Below are 5,168 nucleotides of genomic sequence, written 5' to 3'. Positions count from 1 at the left end.
TGAACGCATTTCACTTCTATAAATCTGGATCATGTTTTTTCATTCTCCTCTTTTGCATTTGCCTCTTTTCATCTTTATAGAATATAGTCATTTTTCATACATCAATGTAAATGTTCACACATACAAATGACGCTATACAATGTTCTTTCATTAACTTTATATCATCCATTTATGGTGTAACCTCCATATTTAACCCATACAGTTCAGATATCATGCATCGTCCTTTCTGAACATATTAACAACTTTAAATTTAACCTTTTAGTGGCGAATAGTAAAACCATTCACATTACAAAGATTATAACCAGACCTGTTGTTTCCTTCCTTAAATTTCTTACTTTGCCAGTAAAGACAAAGTACTTAGATTTCATCTCTACAAAGTTAAATGGACCTAACTTACGTTAAAGCACAGAATAGGAAATGAACAGGAGGCCAACTCAGGGGTGCGATGTGTCCCATATTTTTTATGCGCTTACGTCATATCCGCCATTACTCTGGCAAGTACTGCGGTTGCTAACTACTATAAACTATACAGTACAATGGAATATTTGTGTAAGAGAATCGCGCTTTTAAAGACAAATTGGTAGCATTTACATTGTATTATGAAGTTCTGATAATTAGAACGCAGATTTCAAAAGTAAATCTTCACAATGTGTAAATTAATGCTTACACAATACAATTATATACAAATCAGCCAGTACTTGCCAGAGTAATGGTAGCCGTCGAATTTCTAGCATGCGCAATGAGACATACACGACGACACTGACTTCAAAGGCTTCGACACTAAATTATCCTTCTGTTAATTTCATATTCTGTGGTTTAAGTAAACACATACGAATTTAATTACTTTACCACTTCTGAAATTAAGTAAAGGTTAGAGCAGGGTTACATGTGTTCTATGGGATTAAGAGTCCGAGCATTAGATAGAAATTCACGACGGCGCAGTCAGAATTTATTAGCCGCGTCTACACGTATCTGAATTCGTTTGTATCCGCAAACATTTTGTTCTGGATTCAAAACTTTTCGCGTCCACACGTATGCGAATTTGATGCGTTTTTGTGTATCCACACGTAGCTGCCTATCTTGAAGATACCAAAACTTGGCAACAGGTCAAAAGAGACCACGCGCATGTAAAAAGTTTGCTGCAAACTTCAATTTAATACCACAGAAGGAAAAGTCATATTGTCTTGTGTTCAAACAGAACTTTTGTGGCTTTAAACTTGCTTTAATAACTTTAACAATGCAGTCTCCTCCCCCCGGGACCCGTTAAGTTTTGTTTTGCAAAGGTTGAATACGTTCTTCAAAAACACGAGAAGTCTGGGATAATGATGTATTCATATGTATTTTTTGGATTGAAGTATTTTTGAAGTACTTTTGGAATCAAACCGTCTCTTTACAAATTTTTAGACTTTTAGCTGCTCGTTTATAAGCCAAGTATGGCTCTCATAGCATGAAGCTGCAATTTTGGGATTTATCCGACATCCTTGCTTTTAATCACTGTGTTTCCTTTTGTTTACAGCAAAATAAAATGTTAACACTGTTAATTCTCGTTTGAGTGGGGATCAAAACTTACGGCAAATATTGCAAAGACAGTCACTTTCACGATTTTCGTCAATTTCGTCAAATCGAATTAATTATGTACGCTTCTGTATATACTTGAATAAGATGGTGGAACTTTTGCGCGTTTCAGTTGAATAGGAGAAAATAGGCGTTTGTTGGCTTATGTGTTGGTAAAAGTGATCTAACGCTTGGTATAATGTAACTATACATTACTGTGTAATCTGATAAATTAAATGGAGAGGAAGCTGATAAAGAATCCTTGTTGTAGTCTTGTAGAAATTATAAAGATTTGTTAACATCAACTGCAATGTTTCGTTGTAGATTTAAGGTGCATTTAACAATTGTTTCTGGCAATCTGAGTTGATCTGTAAGACGTCAAAATTTAAGTTTATTAAAATCACAAGTCAAAACGATTTCACACCCAGATTACAAAACTTTCCATTGCCGTAATTGAATTAACTAATTAGTTTATAATTAGTCGATTGGCCTAATTTTAAAAAAGAGCTTGAAATGTGTCGGATTGAGACCCTTTGGCATAATTCTCATCCTAAAACTGTTTATTATTTGCATCAATTTTACTGTTTGACAAACCATTGGAAGTCTAAGTACCTGTTTCAATCAATAGTTTTTGCAATCCTTGCGCGCTGACGAATTTAGCGAGTTTTCCTAACTTTTCATATTTTTTTACTAGTAAGCCATGTCTATTTAGTTCAAGTTTTCTATTTCTTCGTAAAATATTGTTAACAAAATCAGCAAAAAGAAAAACATTGCTCAATTTAAGCTGAAAAATCTGAGCGTCGCGGAATGTCAGAAACTGATAAGGACATCATTTATTATTTGTTAGTAACATGCACGAAATATCAGTAATGACGTCAAGAGTAGGGAATGATAGTTGAGAGAGAGTGAGAGAAGTGAGTGGAGAGAGAGTGGAGTGATAGTTGAGAGAGAGTGAGAGAAGCGAGTCAGTTGTAAGACGTATGTGAGCGAAACGGAGTGTATTGTACAACACAAGAACGAACGTACTTATCGAGAGTTTTTTGCTTGTTCATATATCTAAACCCAGACCCACAACTCGATCTAAAATGTCTCCATCCTTCTAATATTTTTTTTGTTTTTAATAACCATGTCTGTGATCCATCTTTTTTCCACTTTTCCACAAGTTCTTTCCGTCTGGCGTATGGTGAAAGTTGAGTTTGCTATTGTTATTTTTTATTTTGTCTCTGCACTACAGCAGTCATAATCTGTATCATGTTGCTATTACGTAATTAGGCTCATCATAATGTGAGAGATCTGAAATGAACAAATTTTTATTTTGTCTCTGCACTACAGTAGTCATAATCTGTATCATGCTGCTATTATGTAAATAGGCTCATCATAATGTGAGAGATCTGAAATGAACAATAGGGGCTGTTACTGCAGCGTTGTTTACAGCCCATGCTTTACAAACGATACTTGCGAAAGTTGGGAAGCAGAAATTTTGAGTTTTTTAGCAAACGTTTGGAAATACATTGAGAAAGTTGGTAGGGATGTAGAACAAAACATTAATATCTGGAACTACTTTAAAGACAGTTGGGAGTCATATCTTAAACTACGGGAATTAATGAAAGGAAACAGTGAAGCAAAGTTTACAAAGACATATAACATACCTGAACGTGATGCTTTTTATAAATCTGTGAGTTATGCAGGTTGGAGTGGGTCCAGTGGTCATGATGCACCAATGATTGCTTACGATGCTTTGATGATGGCAAAAGATTCCTGGTTTCAATTGTGTTCTTACTCTATGTTTCATGGTGGAGATAGTTACAGTACAGGAAAATTGGCTGCAGCATGGTGAGGCGGTATTTATGGTATGAAAGGGGTACCCCTTGGAAATTATAAAAACCTGGAATATGGTCTTAGGCTTATGGAGCTTGGTAAAAAATTACTGAATGTATCAAACAATATGAACAACTAACAGGATAGTATTTATTTAACAAAATTTATATTATAAGATTCTGTATCCTAATATACTTTAGTACGTTTGTGAATCATACAATAAAAATTACTACTTGGTTATAACATAAAAAAAAATCACTTTAGAAATAAAGTCTAAAGGAGAATGTCAGATTCAGGGCATGGGCAGTTTTAAGTTCTACTGAGGATGATTCCTAGGCTGTAGAGTAAGTTTATCGACTAGATATCAGTGAAACCATATATAGACAAAGACCATTACATCTTTAGGTTCATTTTGCCTCATAAAGTGCAAACTGAATTTGTTTGGGAGGGGAGTTGACTTGGCAGGTGGAAGCCTTGCTCCTACGGTCTATGTGTTAAAAATAGGCTTAACACAATTTGGAAAGTACAATCTTCTTTGAAACACGTAGCTACCAAAGTGTAATAGTAAAGCTTTGTCATATTCCCGTGTTTCATAATACATCACACCTAGACTGTTTAAAAGACTTAGCGATTTCAACCTGAGTAGTTCCTAACGTTTTTTTTGCGAATTTCCTTAGCTTTTTCGTGAAGCTCTATAGCTTTGTCATAGTTTCCAGTTTTATTAAACACATTACCAAGATTGTTTAAAGATGTAGCTACACTAACATGATTTGGACCTAACGATTGTTTTTTCAATTCCAGAGCTTTTTCGTAAAACTCTATAGCTTTGTCGTAGTTTCCAGTTTTATTAAACACATTACCAAGATTGTTTAAAGATGTAGCGACACTAACATGATTTGGACATAACGATTGTTTTCGAATTTCCAGAGCTTTTTCGTGAAATTCTATAGCTTTGTCGTACTTTCCAAGTTTATAAAACAGCAAACCAAGATTGCTTAAAGACACAGCGACACTAACATGAGTTGGACCTAGCGATTGTTTTTTCATTTCCAGAGCTTTTTCGTAAAACTCTAGAGCTTTGTCGTAGTTTCCAGTATTATAATACACACTACCATGATTGTTTAAAGACTTAGCGACATCAACATGATTTGGACCTAACGTTTGTTTTCGAATTTCCAGAACTTTTTCGTAAAACTGTATAGCTTTGTCGTAGTTTCCAATATTATTATACACATTACCAAGACTGTTTAAAGACCATGCAACATCAACATGATTTGGATCTAACGATTGTTTTTGAATTTCTAGAGCTTTTTCGTGAACCTCTATAGCTTTGTCGTAGTTTCCAGTTATATGTAACACCGTACCAAGATTGTTTAAAGACGCAGCGACATCAACATGATTTGGACCTAACGATTGTTTTTTCATTTCCAGAGCTTTTTCGGAAAACTCTATAGCTTTGTCGTAGTTTCCAGTTTTACAATACACAGTACCAAGCTTGTTTATAGACGCGGCGACATAAACATGATTTGGAAATAAAGATTGTTTTTTAATTTCCAGAGCTTTTTCAAAAAACTCTATAGCTTTGTCGTAGTTTCCAGTTTTTTCAAACACTATACCAAGATTGTTTGAAGACCCAGCAACATCAACATGATTTGGACCTAACGATTGTTTTTGAATTTCTAGAGCTTTTTCGTGAACCTCTATAGCTTTGTCGTAGTTTCCAGTTATATGTAACACCGTACCAAGATTGTTTAAAGACGCAGTGACATCAACATGATTTGGACCTAACGATTGTT

The 5,168-nt window shown here is 34.8% G+C and overlaps 1 long non-coding RNA gene across 1 annotated transcript; it reads right to left on the bottom strand.

The window, feature by feature from the left end:
• Nucleotides 1–2,259: 2,259 nt before the first annotated feature.
• On the bottom strand, nucleotides 2,260–3,364 carry LOC124449364. The gene is made up of 2 exons (XR_006949365.1): nucleotides 3,204–3,364; nucleotides 2,260–2,847 (listed from the first exon to the last, which is right to left on the bottom strand). It is a non-coding gene; the product is annotated as an uncharacterized LOC124449364 (long non-coding RNA).
• Nucleotides 3,365–5,168: the final 1,804 nt, after the last annotated feature.

The sequence above is a fragment of the Xenia sp. Carnegie-2017 genome, unplaced genomic scaffold, assembly GCF_021976095.1.
Source record: "Xenia sp. Carnegie-2017 unplaced genomic scaffold, XeniaSp_v1 HiC_scaffold_23, whole genome shotgun sequence".
NCBI lineage: Eukaryota > Metazoa > Cnidaria > Anthozoa > Malacalcyonacea > Xeniidae > Xenia > Xenia sp. Carnegie-2017.
Note: the sequence above shows the minus strand (reverse complement) of the source record. Positions and strands in the feature narration are given on the sequence as shown.